A 20,573-nucleotide genomic window follows, 5' to 3' on the forward strand; every position below is an offset into this window, starting at 1 on the left:
TCGAAGATGAAGAGGAGCCGTAATGGTGGGCTATGGAGTAATTTCGACCACCTGAGGACCTTTAACATGCGCTGACACCGCACAGCATACGAACGCCTCTTTGTGTCACCTCCATCGAAACGTAGCCGCCGGCGGTCGGAATCGAACCCTAGAAGAAAGGAAAAGAGCAGTTTCAGTCACACATTGTGGGCATCGAAGTGTAACAGTAAATTGGTTCAGCGGAAATGAAATGCGCAGTATCTGTCACACTTGTTCTGGGGACACCTAACCCTGCCGTAAGGGAAGAGTAAAATTTCGACCACTTGGGGAACATCCACTCTTGTTGTTGTGATATTCCCAACAACAGTTGCAACAACAACATCCACTGACATCGCAGAGCACACGGACGCCACTTCGTTTCGCCTGCATCGAAAGGCAGCCGCCTGCGGTCCGGATCGAACCCGGGTACTCCGGCACAGTAGTCGGTCGTCTTACCACTGCTCCACCGCGGCTGGGCAAAACACCAGACCGCAAGGCGCAGTTTCTGTCACACTTTGTGGACACGTGAACCGATCCGTAAATGGTTTCATAGCCAATGTAGCAAAGGGGCACGTCGGCTTTTTGTGTAATGAGGATATATATTATTTCAATTTATCTTCAGATTTTCGTCGATTTGCTTATGTATTACACAGTCAGCCATGAAATAGTGTTTGGAAAGGAACGAATGGAACCTCGTTCGAAACAGTAAAAATTATAGATCAAGATCCTGCTCTGTTGCACAGTTGAATTTACAGTCGTGCCCCGTTAATATGACCCCCGTTAATATGGACGACCCGAATTATGGATAGTTTTTCTGGGGACGAAACCTTTTCAATGTATTTATGCCTCGTTAATATGGAAACTCGCTGTCCGGACAATGGACAGGGGAAGAATACACGCGCCCCCTTGGGCCCATGTATTTTTGTCTCGGTAATATGGACAGTGCTTGAAAAAAAGCAGGAGTCCGAACGCAGGTTAAAGAAGGGCGCGCCGCCCGTGAACCTACGCGACAGCCGATACGGCAGGATGCCTGAACGAGTCCTGTAGGGTTGGAAAGAATCAAAGCGGGCGTGTCGTCGTTTGGGGAAGGGGGGGGGGGGGGGGGGGAGCAGGGGAGCACAAGAGCGGAGAGGAACGTACACAGCAAACCGAGGGTCAGCGTAAGAAAGACCCCGAAAGGGGGGAATCAGGAGATTCCTGGGTGCAGCGGAAGTGCCGCCGCAGTCGGGAAAACAGCAACATGTGGTTGCAATAAATTCTGCTGAACGTGAACAGAGAGGCCGGTAAAAGCGTAAGAAATAAATGACAGGAAGAAAGACAAGTGCCTACAGTGGCGGTGGGAACTGAAGTTTTCTTTCCGAAAGCGCAATGTGTGTTCCATGAAGCCGTTAACGCTTTTCGGTGAGAGTTAAGACACACTCACAAAGTAGAGCGACAAAAGAAAGGCGACGTACGAACACGCAACCGGGACCGGGCGTCCCGTCCTGGACGCGCTTCTCTCTCATGCTCCTGGTTTTCGTCCCTGTTGCGCTGCCGAACTAACAAACTATGCACACTAGGCGGCCCGTATGTCGGCTTCGCTTTGAGTCAACGATGCGGCCTTGACAAGGTTTGAGCTCTTCGTAGTCGGCTAGCCGTCATTATAAACTGTACTTCAGCTTGCAGTGTTTGTTTTATAGGAAACATAAAAACGGCGCCAAGAAGATAGGATGTTCGATAGCCCTCAACATAGCAGCTTGCCAACTTGACTCCCTTGCTTCCTTACGGAAACAGTACAAGGCAAAAAAAGAAAGAATCAGAAGAACGGAAAGGCAGAAAGGTTAACTAGGCAAAAAAGTGCAAAGCATCAGAAGTCTGTACCCTCAACTTGAGTCTGGCTTTTGGCATGGCGGGAGTTATACGCAAAAGAACAGAGCTGAAAGTAGGCGCGACGAAATCTGTGAATACAAGCGGCAAAAGCCATCTCAGTCAATCCAAGCTGCGAGGGACTAGTATCGACAGCACAGCTGTTTCCTCGACTCAGGAGACTCTCAAACAGCTACATAGCGGCTACTTTGCGCAGTGAAGAGGCCATTTTGGAAGTGGCGGTGAGTAGAGAATCAGACGCTGATTCATCGGCCAGTGAGGAGTTCGTGCTCGAAAGTTCGACCAACACAAAGCCCAACATCACGGGTGTCATGGTAAGCGAGTCGCTTCAGACTGCACTACATTTTTTCAAAGACAACAATGACAAGGATAATGCACTCAAAATTGCCTGTGTTCTGTGAAAGTTTGAGTCCAGTGCACACCATTATGTACCAAAGCAGTCGTTAACTACAATTCTTTTTTCTCAATAAAATCCTTTTTTGTTTTTATTCATGACACGTTATTATGGATGACTCGCTTTATGGACAATTTTGGTCGGAAACCAAAGTGTCCACATTAACGAGGCACGACTGTAGTTCCTTTTGATCGCTGCCTAAGCGCATATTGCATCATGTTTCTAAGCCTTGCGAGGAGCTTCCGCTATAATCGTTTTAGGAGGAAACGTATTGGGCTTGCTTCTCATTACGGTAACATCTGACTTGGCGCTGTTGTGCAAAATTTGGCTCATTTCTGAAAACAAAAACTCATTTTACCAACTTTTCAACCTGCGTTGAGAAACTGGTCAAATGAGAATCTTTATTCTACTATCATGACCTAGTCGCCCCTTTTGAATATAACAAATTTTATCATCTCCAGATCACGAAAATAAAGAAATCATCGTGCTTAGTCCTGTTCCTAAAAAGAGACTCGAAAAATAGCACCAATAATAAGCCATATTACATTGTCTTCAGGTTTGCTGGAAAGCCAGACGAAATTCATTCACACGTCTGCATAGTGACTGAAAGTGCGCAAACAAAATATTTCTAGAGTAGTTTCGAATTTAGGGAAACTTGTTTGTGTCTCGTAATGCTATTGAATTACTGTACAGGTTGTATGATACCAGCCAATGATCCAAAAGATAAAAATCACATTTGTGGCAAAGTTCTATATTATTCCCCTTTTTTGGCAAACGGTAAAATCAGGTACATTTGCCATCCCCAACAAATGCTCCTGGGTGTTTCTTCACACGATATATTTTTCTTCAATATAAGAAAGATTTGTTTCGATAAGAAACTACTGATCGCAATTATTGGTTGTTAATTCGCTGGTGGCTGGTTTGTATACGTAAGGAAAAGAAATGTGCTATGAAAGGCATTAACGCATCATATCCACAAAAGATCCCTCAAAATAAATGTCAGATGGAACCCTGAATTATGCGCGTGAGTGGCGTCGTTATCTTAGAAGCGCACTCTCTTTCATCTTCACAGCACTCACGGCCTCCTTTTCCTGTGCTTCAACTGCCGCCCTCCAATGCCTTCTCATGGAAGACATAGTGGTTGTTTAGAGACAATTTGGATTCCTTTCACGTACGATTTCCGTAGAGGAGCACTTCAAAGCAGACCCAGGATTCTAGGAACTTAGCGAATCCTTTTTCTTGCTTGCATTCTTTTGCTGACATTTTTACGCCCCACATTCTCTGATAAGCGTGAAATAAGTGCTTTCGGCAGACTTGTGGATATGTTATGTGTTTCAGTGTGGCTGTTTTAATTTCTTGGTGCGCAAACCTGGCCTTTTCCAACTATTGGTCTTCCACCGTTCTTTGCGTTCTCTGTACACGCAAAGGGTCAACTGAATCGAAAAAATATGATCGTTAGAACGAATATCGGTACCACTACAAACACAAAAGTACCAGTGGAAGACGTTTAATAAACGTAATCAAATGCAATGAATATGGTTGCTCTCCACCACATGCCTTAAAACATTTACATAAATAATCTTTTAGTCGCTCGGTTTTCTTTTTTTTTTTTTTTGTCACAGATGTCAAGCTTCTCTTGGCCTGTGGAAAAGTGTGAGAAATTGTGGTAATTACCATAATTTCTGGGAATGTTCCGCCTTTCATGCATACATGAAATAAAAATGGTTACGGAGGATTCAACAGAAAGTAAGTTAAGATTCATAGCCGATGTAGGGTATTCTCTGTGTTACTTCTGTTGTGCTGGGTTTTCATCATTCTTGGGTTTGTTAGTGTTCATACCCCGGTCAGACTCTTTCGGCAAGTTGAACTTTCAGTGCAGTCGGTGGAATTCTCCGATCATGTTGCACCAAGCATTGCCTAAACAACCGCTTTCTCGCTTTAAGGAAGTGACAGCCTTGAAGAATTTCAGACAGTTGCCTAAAAAAAAACATGTCAGGCCTGTGCAGGTGTCACGAAATCGGCGCACATTTTTGTTAAGTCAGGGCGGCGCAAAGGAAGCGCTAGCGTTGCGTCGCGTAGATGGTTCGAGAGCATTGGAGAAATCTCTTCCTTATGCGTGTGGAAACCGCCTAGCCTTGCACGCATTGATATCACCCACTTTGTTCAAGTTCTCCCTCACTGACTTTTAGTTGTGTTATTTGCTTCGTGCGGATTTATTCTTTTCTTTTTTGCAGCTTCTGCCTACTTCGTGCATGTCTTGCTCCATTCTTCCTCGGCCTTCTTTGTCTTTTTGTATTTTTCTTTTTCTTTAATATTTTCCTCTTTTCTAGTCTCGAAGTAATATGTCGCCGCTATGTCGTCTTGTTCTTTATTACCCTGTTATTCTATTTTTACAATTATATGAAAAGACAAAAAAAAAAAGAAAGCAGGAGTGCCCCACGTTGTGTAAATGTGCGCAAACAATCCACCTGACAACCTAAACGCAGTGCTAAGTATTCAAGGGTGGATCTTGCGTATCTAACTCCGGACTCCAAGTCCAATGGGCCTCGTGGCAAGAGCAAAGACAGCAGTGACAGCCGCTGGAGTCAGGCTCACTATCTGCTGAATTCCTGAAAAAGAGACGCCATCAATACATCCCCTCATTTACCTCCCAATGAAGATTTTTCATTTAGCCACTCCATGCAATGAAGAATTGTCAGCTAGGGCACTTCTTCAGCCAATCACGAGAGTACGTTAAGCGTTCGTCGTCTGCTCGTGCCGTATGCGGATGTGGCTGAAAAGGTAAACAGACACTGTGTACCTACCAAGCCCTCAAAGGACTTTAGGAAGATTTTAGATAGCAATTCGTGTGATGTTAGGTTGTTTCCCACATCCGCACATCTAGTTCAGCGTATGCAAACGAGGTCGCTAGCAACAATTATACCCCAGCGGCGATTCTGGTTTCTAGCATAAAATACGTTTTAAAGAGAATGATTTACTAGCCTCGTCGTGTCAAGATCATCGGCGGGGTAAAGTTTGCATCAAATACGCCCTACCTCAAGTGCGACTTGACGAGCCAGCGCCGCCTGCATCTACCCTTCGCACGTGCAACCCACGGAGTCGGCGGCCCTCACTTCTTTTTCTGCTACTTTGTTTCTTCTGCTACTTCGAGAACCTGCTGCATCTTTTTTTTCCTCACCTAACTTAATTAGTACCGGCCGAATATCTCCACAATATAAAACATTACTTGACACTCCACGCAGCATTCAGCCCTTTTCTACCCTTTTCTTTCACCGCCACCGCTCCCCATTTCTGCCGCCTCCTGGGACCTCCCCTTTGAAAATTTTTTCAACACCTTCTTGGCATCTGGACCAAGCTGAGGTTTCCTCGAGGTTCGTAGAAAGCCACGAAGGAGTCGCGCGCTGGAACTAATGATTCGGCTGCGTTTCCTTGCGTTCGTAGACAGACATGGAGGAACTGAACCATAGCAAACTGTGTCTGATAATGATTAATCGTATTTCCGCAAACTAGGTTAAGGCCTATATGAGTCTAACTTGGCTTTGCAGCTGAGCATAACCAAGCATAACAAAGCTTTCGCTCGCATAACCGGGCTTAGCTATGCTAAGTCGCAGCCATTTTCGTTTTAACTAACCGACGTTTTTTGCAATGTTTATTGCCTCCGGGCATAAAAAATGCTATGAAAGATGAAGGGGGTGATCAAATAAATGAATAAATGTTGGCTGATGCAATGAAGTCGAGGAGTGAACGATGATGTGGTCCCTGCGTCCAAGCCGCATGTGACTGCGGATTATGGGTGGTGAGGCCAGCTACCACCAGATGCCAGATCCGCATTAGCTTCGGCGCTTGACATTCCCACAGCAGGTGATGGATGTCAGATTCTGTATTTCTGGATTTGCAGACGGGCACCTAAGGTATGGACACCAATGTCGAAATTGAGGCCACTTTCTGATCATTGTCGGTGTTAGGGCCACCTCAACTCTAATTCTTCGAAGCGCCACCTCTTCTGCACGGGTTAGACCGCAGGGAGGCTTACCGTACACGGAGGTGTCAGAGCACGTGTACGGCGTCGGAGGTGTTCCCTTCTTGTTAAAAATAGGGTATCATTGTCCAATTTTATGAGGTTAGGTGATGTCGAGGTTAAGGGTGAAAGGGGGTTCGCAGAATCTACCTGGCTTTGAGCATTTAAATGGTCACGCTTAGTCCATTCAATACGAATTGGCTGTGGTACGCGAGCCTCTATACTGTGTATATTTCCGCAGATTTCTGGGCTACTGCTAACGCGTCTAAGTAGCTTTGTCACCTGAAGGGCATCAATGCGTATGATAATACGGGCTGTGGGAAGCATGGGAATGACGGTCACTAAGCGAATCACCTCTTGCACTGCAATCAGTTCCGCACAAAAAGAAGATGGCGGTTCCGGTAACTGAAACTTTGATGTCCGATTAACTGAAGGCTTGCTAGGGCAGTGAACTGCAGTTGTCACTTGGCAGGCTTGGATGCCCGCGTCGACGTAAATTATAATGAATCCTTGTGGCAAGCGCGCGTCTAGTTTCATGATTAGCTCGCGAAGTTACAGCGCCGTTTCCGGTGTTCTAGGCCATCGTAAATCAGTTGGCGTCTCATCGCTCGGACGTACAAACCGCCAAGGAGGAAGAACTGGCAGTGGTGGTGGTAGAAGTGAATGAGACGAAGCATAAGCCCTCAAAACGCACGTTGCGTGAGAGAGTGTGCCCTTAAGGCTGCGTGAATCACGTCGCTGCTGCAACAGTTCATCTATTGTGTTTAGCTGCGCGTTTTCTTGGAGTGCCACGATTGGAGTGCCGAACCGACTTTTTTGTTTAGACCTATTATAGGGCAGAATGCTCACACCAAATAAAATTAAAAATTAAAGCACTTAGGTGTTGATTTAAGAAACTTGAAGTCAAACTAATGACCGGTGTGCCGTGTATTGCCAATGAATGCACTGAAGAACTCAGCAAGAACCACGAGTTCACTCCGAAGCGAGATGTTCTGTTTTCAAGCGCGCCCAGTGTTAACAACACGATTGCGTGTTGATAACAAGCAAGAGTCGTAAAAGCTAAACCCAAGAAATAACGTACGTGACACGACTGTACACACAGGCTTAATTTCAAATAGCGTCTCGCGAACGAGCACGTCCACACTTGATACTCTATAAGCTAGTATGGTGACTCTATACTATCACTTCGTGCCACAGCGCCACGAAGTCGCCGCTGCAGTGCGCTCATCACAGCTTTGGTTGTGCGGTAAGGAGCTGTTGGAATGAAGACGGTCTCCAATCATTGCCCGCGAGGCAAGGATGGCTTGGACTGTCATGTAGTAGCGAAAGAAGCATGGTCGGTCAATATTACCCGTCGGCTAGGGAACTACGCCAGGACCTAGCATCTTCCTTGCCTGTATTTTTACTGCGGTCTTGTGTCGCTTCGTGCTTGTGCGTTCTTATTTAGTGATTTAAATTATGTCAGCCCCAGACCGCGCTCGTAGCTGTCTACAAATTGAGTGTCCAGTGCTTCTGTCAGGGCCGCATATCTGAATATTTCGGCATCCCTTTCCTCTCAGCAACCGACTAACCGACAAAGCGATGCAGTATCAGACCTAGTTTCTTCTGACGTTCCCTCTGATGAAAGGCATGCGTATACGGTGCATGCGAGTGAGTTGTTATGGAAAGGGAGGAGCGGAGGTTGATGTGTGTTCTGGTGCACTACCCTCCTTTCTGGACAGGGGACAAGGATGTTACTTCCCAAGCAGTAGTATATGTGAGATATAAGAGCCTGAAAGTGATGAGAAACACAGCCTTCCTGCATCAGCGTCTGGGCTGTGGCGTCGGCTGGCGCCGTCAGCGGAAGTAACCGGAATTTTCTGAAGCAAGTGAATTGTTTTTCTATTCTACACCTTGAAATCACCCGGGATATTCTCCAAGTACGCAGCGAAATTCTACGCGACCATCCATGTTCCACCCGTTCTTCCCATCTACTGCGCTGAGATATCCCTAGCCGGTGACTACATTTTTTCTCATCTGTATCAAAACTTGTAAAAAGAATTAGCCATTGCGATAGTTGAGAATTGCGCTCATTTTCTTGCATGTTTTGCTTGTCACAAGAGTTGTCGTAATTCTAAGCATTTATCAGGTTTGTTCAATACCTAGTATTAAGTTGATGGTCTTTATTCGTCTTCCGTTCTTGCGTTGTCTACGCCCCTAGAATTATGCGCACTTGAATAAACATGCAAAGTGGCCGTAAGGAAACCGCAGCTTCGGTTTTAATAAATTTATTAGTGTTTCGTTTGAAACAGCACTTACGTTCCTCTCTTGACTGCAAAAAAAAACACTTCTCTTCTAGGGAAACGTCTACCTGTCATGGACCTAGTTATCTACAAAGCCTTGTATAAATGCCTTTTTAATCATTCCAAATTTAGCAGGGCGTGGATAACTCTATCTGTTAAGTGCTATGTCGCTGTATTGTTATTTTTAGAATAGGCGTGCATGGACTATTTTCAGCTATACATCTTCCATTGAAAGTGTCTGATAGGTATACAGTTCGCGAATACAGATGATTGAGCCGGTTGGCGCAAATAACTTTATTTCATCAAAAAGAATAAATAAACACGGTAAAATGTGTCGTTACATGCCCAAGTTCGGCAATAACATCATGCAGATGATTAATGTCGTTGTTGTGGCTGTAGGAAGAAAGAATAGAAAATGCACGGACCTGCTCCTGGCTCTGTAGCTGAGCCACCTCCGCTGCCTCGTGCAGACAGGAGAGAGTATAGAGAAGAAAGAAATGGAAGAGGGAAAGAAAGACGCGCGCCGCAACAACAGCCGTCGTCCACCACCAGCGGTGGCGTGTGCAATGACGGCCTACAACAGATAAAAATTTGGTGCCAGGCTAGCCCCCGACGCAAGCGGCAGTGACCTACCTGTACCAGCCCCATCAGGGGAGATAGGAGAGATACCTGCACCAGATGATTAATGAAATCAGTAGCGTCACATCCTTAAATGCAAGCCGCGTAAAAGTAAAGCGTAGATTCCACTCTTTGCGGGCCCCTTCTATCTAGACAACGGACAAGCTTTATTTAGTCCGCTGTAGAGCATGCATTTGCTTAGAGCGACGTAAGTTTCTATTTCGTGTCAAGAAAATTATTTTTTTTAATCCTGCTGATACTTGTCTTGTTGCATGTTCTTGCGCAATTATCCGTGCGCATGTGTATAAGTCGTGCTCGGAGTTCGTAGTTTGTGTATTACTTGGTTTTAATATTTTGCGCATGAAAGATGATGGCGTTACTGTGTGCTTAAAGTCAGGGGGGTCTCGGGAGGTCTGAGACCTCCCACTATTATTTAAGAGTGGTTCGAGACCCTCCGAGCTTGAACGTATAAGGACTATATGAATACAAAGCAGGCAAGCATTTTTTGTTCTTGTCAGTGGCGTATTTCGAAGAATTCTCCTCATTGTTTCGACGGTTTCGCAGTGAGTATTAATAAGAACCAGTAACATGTTCTCGAAAGCCTCAGATGGAGAAATATAATGATTTCTCCCCGTTGTATAAACAATTTGCAAAGCAGGTAACTAGTCGATTTCTCTCTTTTCCTTTTCATTTCCCTTTCCCTCAGTGCTCGAATCACTACAGACCCCTTTCCAATGGAGCCAGACTTTAAGCACTGTTATGGGAAAGTTTAGTAAGGAAGTCAGTGCCATATTGCCTCGTTTGTTGTTTCTTTCTTTATGCATTGCTGCGCTTTTTCAGCACAAAGCACATTTTCGCATTGACGTCACCAGTCAATCGTCTGTTAAGAACAAGGCAGTGGTTAGACGTCCTCCGTTGTCGTTCATTGTGTGCCAGTTGTCTGTGGGCGGCGTGTCGTGGAGAAATATGCGTCACAGAAGCTTTTTATCATCGGCGTGAGTTATGGTCATCGGAGTGAACCTGCGGTGGCGATTTTATTCCGCCTCTGGAGGAAAACACGAAGGGTGGCTGCATTCATTTTTATTGAGAGCCGCGAGAAGTGCCTGTCATGCAAAGATGCTTTCTTTTGCATGGTAAATTGAAACAATAAAAGCGGCTTATAGTAATTTTGCCGAAGTAGTTTGCAAATTCCGCTCACTTTTCATCCGCAAGCATCGCTGTTGCTTCAGTCTTCAGACCTTTAGGTCTTCCTAAAGGTCTTCAGACCTTTAGGAAGTGTTCAGACCTTTAGGTGGCGTTGTTCCGGCGTTCATGTCGACCAGGTTAGCAAATACCGCCGGCCATGCATGCTTACATTAAGGAAATTTTCTTCTTCCCTACAGCTTCACGTGCCGTATATGTTATGTCAACGACGCATGAGCTGGAATAAATGTTCCTTAAATATGGAAACACAAACATGGTCACGGAATCACTGATATATTACTTTCTGCAAGCTTCGAAAACTTCAGAAGAGAAGCATGCGACTACGTTAATTCGCATAACTATTCTAAGACGAAATATATGCGCAGCCAGATTATCATCATTTATTGGGAACGAAGAAGGTGCTAGAAAACGCAAACCCTTCACCAAGTACTAAAGTTCTGGCCAGCTAATCTTCAAGAAAACGTTTGAATCTGAGGCAGTATATAGATATAAATTAGGAACTGGTTCAGGTAAGACACCTTAGCCTGCTTGATTTGCTGTGGACCTTTGTCTCCTGGCGGAATGGCAGCGTCCCGTCTCGCACGCCTTCGGTCTGGGTTTTATTACCAGATATACCACACGTTTCTTTCCTTATTGTTATTAAATAATCATGGTTAGTATCATTTCTGCTGAATGTATGCTGCGGACAATTCTTCAGGTGGCGGGTTTCTTGTTGGACGAGCCACATAATGTTTTAGTATTATTAAAAAACGGGGACCTTCAACTTCCGCCTCAAGGGTATATGACTCGATACTGGCTTGTGGTCCCCCCTTATTATGCACACATTCATTAGCAGCCATACGGTGGTTAGACACACTTTCCGTAGAAGACCACACGACCTACATATCAACATCTGCCTGCTGCCGAGTCACACGAGCGGCCCTTGCGCGGCATAGTGTGTAGAGTGTCTGATCATCACCATCGAGATATTTACAAGCCTAGCGCACTCCAGGAACCTGCGTCACAACCGAGGATGTGCGATAAATTACTAGCAAATGAAGGTGTGAGCGCAGATCGGAGTCGGATAACGTGATATCCTCTCGCTGCTTAAACCAAGTCTAAGCGCGCAGAATCATTTGGTACTCTTTATCACCCATCCGCTATCGCGACGTTCGCTGTTGAGAGAGGTCATTCACTGGCCCTGTTGGAATCTTGGTGGGGATGGTCTAACTCGCGTCCAAAGAGTCGTTGATTAGGATCCCGCTTTAAAACTACAATTTTTGGCATTTTTAGGCTATTCTATTCCCTCAATAAGGTTAAATCATTATAAACACACGGCGAGTCTTAGTTCAAACGACATGTCATGCTTGACGTGTCTGCAATTCATGATGAAGGTCATGCGGCTGTGATGTCATGACCCTGACGAGCAATCAGAATTTTTGGAGACGACGCGGTACGCAGACGGAACGACGCCGGTTTCTTTAGCTGAACGTGAACCTTAACGTCGGTGCTCTAAATATCTAAATAACCCAGAGCAATAGACGTAATTATTGAGTGCTAAAGTAATGACATCGTGCTTATTGCTAAGGCCAGTAGGCATCCAGTGGCAACATATTTTATCAGAGTGTATTGCAGATGTTAATTCATACTAATAATACAAGCATATTAACTACGCTGACTTATAAGCGAGTGTAATCCATCCTATAGCGTCGTGCTGTGTTACAACTCACAAAAGCTAATTCATACCTGACCAAACGTGTTTTAACGAAACGAAAACAAAAACAACATTTAGTAAGGCTCATCATATTTCATCTTGAAACACAAAGCACCGCAAAAACAATAAACATAATATGGTTGAAGCCGCACGCACACCGCTAAAATGCGTTCGGGGTTTCCGGCAATTCGAAATACATCAAAACAAATAAACTGCACTCTCTCTGTTGCTGACATTTTTGTTAATGTCATATTCATTCATGTACCTAGTAAAAGAAAGTCCATTACTGTTCGCACCCTCAAAATTCCATAGTAGCTCATTCCCATTTTCCGCGATGCGTCGGTCGTGGGCTATGGCAGCATAAGTATCCGCATCTTTCATATTCCGACAATGACTGATACGGCTAGCCATATCAGTGGAAAAAAATGATACTCAGAAAAAGAGCCTTGTAAATCATGTTTTGCGGCATCAAACGGTTTTTTCGTCATGTTGTTTACTTAAGTATATCAAGGTGAAGTGTCAAATAATGATGATTGCACACTTTTTTTTTTCAGGGTATATTTGTTTTCACTTCTTACGGACGAAGTATTATCTTTTGGTCTTCTTAATTGACCCATGGCGCCCAAAATCCACCGTTGTTTTCCGTGAATCCTTTGGGATCCGGTTTTGTGTGTACAGCTGGAACACTTGTCTCATTGTACGCTCTCAGCTTCTTCAGCATTGAAGAAAGAACCTGAAAGCCAGGAACACAAAAGCGAATGGTAAACGTTCTCCCGCCTAGCCAGCACTGTACAGCTATTTGTAAATCGAATTGCCTGAAGCTCTTCTTTTGTCTTTATTTAGGTAAAAGTTTTTACGTGCCATTGTTCACATTATAAGAGATATTTTCTTAAAACTGTGGTATGTATTCATTATCTGAAAAATTTATTTGGTTGGCCTCCATTTTAGTAATAGCAGGCAGCCTTTTATTTTCATCACGCAGATATATATTCTTGTATATTTTGGTGAAAATAATATATGTCACACTACCAGAAAATTCGGCGTCGTTCCTGCCCTAGATGGTTATCAAGTAATATATCAAGCCGCCATGAATATATGACGCAAAATCAATAACATCATAGTCTCCTGACACAGCCAAATCCGCAACGAACGGCGCCCCCATTTCAAGCAATCTCAATCATGTCGTTCGTTTATATATCAGTATAGGGCTTCATAACTGCTGTACCTGCATGTGGTGGCAGTTTTTCCAACTTTTACATCAACATTGTGCTGCAACCATTTGGCGTACTGCACTGCGGCGTTGCAGATGGTGTCATACCATTTCTTGTTCCATAGAGCATACATCTGATGCGCGTGACGTTTGACGCTAGCTTGCGCACCTTTAACTGCAAGCCTTCTCTGGCTATCATCTCAAAGTTTTGCCACCGATCGTCGTACAACGTTCCAGGTAGTGTTACGCGATTTCTAATAACATATAAGACTCCGATGGTAGTCAAATTGAGCAGGTAGCTCGAGACAGGGATTCAAAGCGATTACATATGTTGCTTCAGTTGTATGCCTGGAAAGCGAGTGTTTTAATTTTTAATGCTCCAAGACGCCGCGTGAACCATGGCAATTTACATTCAGTGTGGAAACACATACGATGAATATAGCTCCAGCATAAAGAAGTTTAATACATGCCGAAAATCTCACTCTAAAATAATTCCCCCGCGGGTCTGCAATATTTTCGCATTCGTGAACGCAAGCAGTCCCGAGTTGCCAAGTCGACTCAGTCGATTTTTTTTTTTACTTACTGCGCATATTGTGGTGAACACGGATCAATTGATCTCGCCATCTGTTACCTTTCAAATTGTGTCAAATGCATTGTCACGTCGCCTAAGTGCCACGTTTCCGTTTACCTTTCGGTACTGAAAACTGCCTAAGCACAGGTGGGAGCAGTATATAATATGAGTGCGTTCCGTATGTAGAGAAAGTAATAAGTAAACCTTAATAAAAACAAAGCATGTGCTGAAAAAAACGCCGTGTAAGATACAGTATGAGAAATCGCAATCATAAATATGCAAATTATGTACTTCTTAACTAGTATTTGTTGAAGAAAAGTACGAGAATTAACTATATAGAAATATTGTTACGGTGTAGTTCAGCTTGGAGCAGAGGGCGGACACCGAAGACAAGGCTTTCAAACAGACGTTCTCTGTAGGCACCAGCCGACGCTGTTGAACGTCGTCTTCTCTTAAAAACTCACGAGAGTCTTTTTCTTCTTTCCTTATGCGTATGCGTTCTTCTTCTTTCCTTATGCGTTGCACCGCCTAATGTGACACTACCCCGCCGGCTGAAAAGCACCGTCCCGGTGCGTACTAGCGTCCAAACCAGGGTCCATGTAGTACGGTTTCAGGCGTGCAACATAGACCGTCTCGGTGCGTGGTGTAGAGGCATGGCGGACGGGATGCAAGGGCGCAATTTCGTATTTCACTGGTGTATCTTGTCGTAAAATACGGTAGGGTCCTGTATACCGGGGCAGAAGTTTTTCCGAGAGGCCAACGCGGCGAGCTGGAGTCCAGAGCAGCACGAGAGAGCCGCAAGAATACTCGGTGTTGCGATGACAGGAATCATAGCGACGTTTCTGGGAGTGCTGAGAGGCTGCGAGTCGTTTGCGAGCAACAACGCTGGCAGCATCAGCTCGGGCTATGGCGTCACGAGCATATGAGCTGGCAGTGGTGACAGACGGGAGCAGGCTGTCAAAAGGAAGCAGAGGTTCACGGCCGTATAGAAGATACAAGGGGGAGTAGCAGGTAGTGTCGTGACGCGACGAATTGTAAGCGAATGTCACAAATGGCAGCGTTATGTCCCAGTCACGGTGGTTATCAGAAACGTACATAGACAACATGTCAGTCAGTGTCCGGTTAAGGCGTTCGGTAAGCCCGTTCGTCTGTGGATGGTAGGCAGTCGTGAAAGAATGACGAACGTTGCACAGCCGTAGGATCTCGTCGACTATACGAGCCAGAAAGCAACGGCCACGGTCGGTGAGCAGTCGGCGGGGAGCTCCATGGACGAGTATAACGTCGTTGAGGAGGAAAGCAGCGACATCAGTTGCACAACTGGTTGGTATTGCTCGTGTGACCGCGTAGCGTGTGCTGTAATCAGTGGCCACCGCGATCCATTTGTTCCCCGATGCGGACAGTGGAAAAGGCCCTAGAAGATCCAGACTCACTTGAGAAAATGGGTCTATGGGGATGTCGATTGGCTGCAGAAGTCCAGCTGGTAAAAGTGATGGCTTTTTCCGGCGTTGACAGCGGTCACAAGAAGCTACGTAACGGCGGACTGCGCGATATAGGCCTGGCCAAAAGAACCGACGACGCACACTGTCGTATGTGCGAGAGACGCCTAAATGACCCGCTGTAGGAACGTCGTGAAGCTGTTGAAGGACGGCTGAGCGTAGGTGCTGAGGGACTACTAGTAGAAGGTCGGGGCCATCAGGTCGCATATTGTGCCGGTATAAGGTGCCGTCGTGGAGCACAAACAAACGAAGGGAAGGGTCATCGCGATCGGCGCTGAGGCGATTGATAATTTCGCGAAGCTAAGTGTCCTGGCGTTGCTCACGGCGAATGTTGGAGAAATCAGAAATAGAGAGCACGCAAGCGTCATTGTCACATTCAGGTTGGATTGGCGGGTCGACTGGATGACGGGACAGGCAATCGGCGTCTCGATGCAACTGGCCAGACTTATAAACTACTGAAAAATTGTACTCCTGAAGGCGCAAGGCCCAACGTCCAAGGCGGCCAGTAGGGTCTTTGAGTGTAGAAAGCCAACACAGTGCGGGGTGGTCAGTGACTGCTGTCAATGGCCGCCCATACAAGCAAGGGCGGAACTTTGTAATGGCCCAAACTAGGGCTAAGCACTCACGTTCAGTGATGGAATAATTTTGTTCGGCCGCAGAGAGGAGTCGGCTGGCATAGGCGATGACGCGGGGTAACCCGAGCTGACATTGTGCGAGAACGGCACCAAATACATGACCACTTGCGTCGGTGCGTACTTTTGTGGGCGCTGACGGATTGAAGTGAGCCAACACTGGCGGACCGGTGAGGTGGGCAATAAGAGCGACGAAGGCGGCCGATTGTTCGTGGCCCCAGGTAAAGGAGACCTCTTTTTTCAGAAGCTGCGTGAGCGGACGGGCTATTTCTGCGAAGTTTGGTACAAATCGCCGGAAATATGAGCAAAGTCCGAGGAAGCTACGCACGTCGCTGCTAGATTTCGGTTTAGGGAAATCCCTTACAGCGCGGATTTTGTCGGGATCCGGCTGGATGCCATGGGTGTTGACTAAACGTCCTACGACCTTGAGTTCCCGGCGACCAAAGGTACACTTCTTGGAGTTCAACTGAAGGCCAGCTCGTCGGAAGACGCCAAGAATAGCCGAAACACGATGTAGGTGGCCTTCAAAGGTTGATGAAAATACGATGACGTCATCGAGGTAGCACAGACATGTGGTCCATTTGAGCCCGCGTAATAGGGAGTCCATCATACGCTCGAATGTCGCAGGGGCATTACATAAGCCGTCTTTTCATGATCTCTTTCGTCAACAGAGATCTGCCAATATCCAGAACGGAGATCGATGGAGGAGAAGTAGTTAGCACCATGCAGGCAGTCGCGAGCGTCATCGATCCTTGGAAGAGGGTACACGTCTTTCTTTGTTATCTTGTTTAGGTGTCGATAATCAACGCAAAACATCCAGCTGTTGTCTTTCTTTTTGACAAGTACTACCGGAGACGCCCAGGGGCTGCTCGACGGCTCAATAATGTTGCTTGCCAACATTTTCTCTACCTCTTCCTGAATGATCCTGCGTTCGGAAAGAGCAACTCTGTAAGGCCGTCGATGAATAGGTCCGGCATCTCCAGTATCAATACGATGTGTGAAGACGGACGTTTGGCCCAGGGATCCGTGACCGAAATAAAAAATGTCGCTGAATGACCGCAAAAGGCCGGCAAGGGCGCTGGCATATTCGGGACTCGGGTCAGAGGCAACCATGGCTGAGATGCGGTCCTCCGAACTATGTGATGGGACAGGTTGTGCAGGTACGTCGGCGTGACGGTCGGACAGCACTGCAGAAATGGTAAAGCTGGACAAAGGCGACAGCTCGGCAAGAAAAATGCCCTCCGGGAGAACTTGTGAAGACATGCTGAAGTTGAGTACGGGAATGTAGGTGAGGTTATTCTCGACGTGTACAATGTTATGAGGTAGGACGATGTTGCGCTGTAGAGTGACGTCGGTGATGGGGTTGACAATGTAGTCGCCGTCAGGAAGGGAGGGAAAAGGTGACATGGGCCCGTATACTGCCGCCTCGGGAGGTAGGCGAGTAAATGTACTGGAGCGGAGGCGAGGCTGGGATTGGTCAGCACTGGGGTTGTGAACACAATAGGGCAGGGCTAGGCGCAGAAGTCCGGAGGAACAGTCAATGAGAGCGGAATGGGCTGTTAAAAAGTCTAGGCCTAAAATCACGTCTTGAGGACAAGTATTAAGGACAATATTATGTGACAATATGCTGTAGTAAAATTAATTTGTTAACGGCTTACTGGTGGCGGCTCGAAAAATGGCGTCACAGCTTATTCCTTAATAGGTGTGACGGCTATAATTTGCCTGCTCAGTCGGCAAATGGTGCTGCTAAGTAAAAAAAACTTTAACCAAGAACAATACGAAGGTAGCGCATAGGAGCCCAGTCGGAGCGAAAAACTGGCCTTGCCAATGTGACACATCAGCCGCCATTTACATGGTAAAGTTTCGGACAAGGAATGCAGCTAGGACTGCCCCGGCTGGCATATGGTAACATGAGGAGAAAACTTATTCTCCTCTTCTAATGAAGAGGAGGGAGAGACCGGAAGGTGGATGTCACGAGAAAATAAAATCCTGTCCCCCACCCCTCAGTAAAAAAGAACAAGCAGATGAGGAATTGTATGTGCAGGCAACTATTGTATATGTGATAATATATTACCCCACTATATATGTATGCTACCCCTGCATCTGTGGTCGTGCACGGCAGCTGACACTGAAATTCGTATGATGCCGTTTTCACAGCGAAATGGCATTACGTGTCCTCCGAATGTTCTACAGTTTTAGGTCAACAGTTATTACTAGTTATGACTAAGCGTTTTCTTGTGATGAATTTACAGTTAAACAACGGAAGAAATGTAAATAAGCCACAAATTGCAGAGCAAATTCTCGTAACCGAAAATCGGCCAGAAGATAACGTTATCGTGGCTATGAAATGCAACGATGTCGTTATAGCGGCGTCTTATTATGCATAACTGGGTGTCGCAATTGTGTATTGTTGTGCCTGCCCGTGAGGGAGATATTTTAAGTTCCGGCTAGCCTCGCTAAGTTATAGCTTCCGGCGTGATTCTTTTTGCAAATATGGATCCGCTTCTTCATTAAAAACTGATGTGAGTACATAACTTGAGCAGTCATAAAATAAATTCTCATCTAGTTCCCAAGCATTTACACCTGCCAGTGCATATTCCTAATTGTGCCGGAATAATAAATGCTGTGTTTCATGGCCTAAGCTGATCATGCAACGGGCTGTGTTCTTACCGAGGATGTCTCATTGGCAAGTTATGTAGCTCGCATGGGTCTTTCGCCAGATCGAAGAAGTACACTTCCTGGCCAGCAACAAAGTTTGAAGAAGTGTCAGCATCGCCACCACGTCCACAGTCAACGGCAGCCTTGCGTCTCCAGTTCCCACCGTTGCCGTTTTTGAAAAGGTGCTCATCCCCGTAGAAACGCCGAAGCACGTCCGCCGTCCTGCTTCGGCTTTGCAACTCGTCCAGATCGTGATGGGGGCACCTACTCCCAACCAACTGGAAGAAAGTACTCAGGAGCTGCTGCGTATACTAACAACGCGACAATTAAGCAAAGAGTGCCACAGTGCGGGAAATAAGTTCGATGACTTAGAACAATCAAATCGCAAATCCATCAGCGCTACACTTAACTCGCAAAGTGCATCTATTCTCGTTTACGATGCACCGAAGCATATGAAGCAATTCGGGCAATTAAAGAATAGCAGGAAGCAAGAGGAGGCAGCTAATGAGTAGCAGCAGCTATAATTCAAATGTGTTAAGACGCCCTGCTTCCTTTCGCTCAAAACAACGGCCGGGTAGTGCTTGTGACGCGCAAAGCCATCAACGGCCTAAGCATTTCGCGTTAAAAGGAGAAATGTCGAGATATCTGTTGTTATGCGCGAATTAATTTTGGCTTTGCTCGCATCTCATTTCCCGCATGCCCCGAAATGAGCCTAGAATTGATATTAGCCACAGAAGGGCTAGACTGGTAACGCTACCTACGTTTGGTAACACGACGTGTATTAAATAAAATGGCACGAAACTCTAAATTAAAGAGCATTGGAATCATTTGTTTGAAGCTTTTAAAACCTTGGTTAATATCTGACTGCGTTCGTTTTTCGTTCAATCGTATCCAACAACGAGACGTGAAAGTCTTCCACCGCAACAGACTGAAAGGTTTGGTAAATGTGAGACTTTCTCAGTACCGGCGTTGCAAAAGAAAGAGGAAGGTTATAGTTCTTTGCTAATAATTTAAATCGAGAAACTTCCACTAATAGGCCGCATTTCACTTTTAAATACGTTCCTAGGAATAGTTGCAAAACGAACATTTTTTTTTTTTCTTCAATTGCCGCAGAAACACGTTTATTATGGAGTGAAAGTGGACCGTACCCACAATTGCAAAACCTAGCAGCCCACGTCACTCAGCACGCGACGCGTCTGGCCGAGCCTTCCAGAGTGAGATCCGCATTCACGCTGCATTAACATTACGCGGGAGATGGCTAGAATCCTAGCACCAGCAGGGCTTTGCATAGTCTCGTTTTGGAAATTTTGAAATTTTGTACGACTGTTAATAACAGCCAACTGCAGACGCCTTAATGTCTTTTAAACCAGGAAGCCACATCGACCGGTGGAGCACAATTGTTGCCGAACAAACATGGCCGCACTGCTCGCAAGCGCTCACCTGCAACTATGATAATCGCCTGTGCCCTTTGTTTTGTGCCTCGTCGGCATGCGGCGCCACGTGTGTTTTCACGTAGTGTCGGTACAAGCCCTCAAAACCCCGCCTCCTATTATCACTATGCTCCCATACACTCTTCCGATATGGGCGGTCTATGTAACCAATTTTCCTCTTGCCGGCTGAACTGTTGGCAGCGAGTTTGGTACACGAAAATACTTGTTAGAAACACCGTTTACCGGCCTGCTGTGATATCATAGTGGCGTCAAGATTACGTGAACCAGGATATCAGGCTTGCGCCAGTGCTGGTTCGAATCGACCTAGGGTGGCTCGAGTTTATCGCTAACGTCGACGTCAGCTTCGCTGCGTTCGCAGCAGGATGCCCAAAAACATTTGCCGAGAAGGGGGACTAAAAGCACCTTATTGATTAAAATGTTGCGGGAATTCTGGGCAGTTTCGGTTACAAATGGGCCGGATTCA

Source organism: Amblyomma maculatum, chromosome 2, assembly GCF_055883805.1.
Source record: "Amblyomma maculatum isolate TAMU_Amacu chromosome 2, ASM5588380v1, whole genome shotgun sequence".
NCBI classification, from domain to species: domain Eukaryota; kingdom Metazoa; phylum Arthropoda; class Arachnida; order Ixodida; family Ixodidae; genus Amblyomma; species Amblyomma maculatum.